This window comes from Penaeus monodon, chromosome 20 (genome assembly GCF_015228065.2).
Source record: "Penaeus monodon isolate SGIC_2016 chromosome 20, NSTDA_Pmon_1, whole genome shotgun sequence".
Lineage (NCBI taxonomy): Eukaryota > Metazoa > Arthropoda > Malacostraca > Decapoda > Penaeidae > Penaeus > Penaeus monodon.
Window position 1 is genome coordinate 19,340,549 of NC_051405.1, and position 323 is coordinate 19,340,871.

A 323-nucleotide genomic window follows, 5' to 3' on the forward strand; every position below is an offset into this window, starting at 1 on the left:
CAATTAGGTTTGCATGGCAACAATAAGCTGTTTAGTTGCTTGGGTACATTTACAAGGTGATACATTTTTTCCTTCCAGATTTACAAACACTGCTTTGCCTGCTATTTAAAATAGTATGTATGTTGCCTTTATAATGAACTGTCCCCATTATTACTTTAATGATGTCCTGAAAAACCCATGATAATATTTTTAAACAGTTAAAAAACAAAATGATTACAGTTTGTTTTATTGTAATTATTCAGGATCTGAACTATACAGTTTATCATCTCGGTGATCCTTTTGTGAATTCATAACACCAGTACAATCTTTTGTATTCTTCAGTT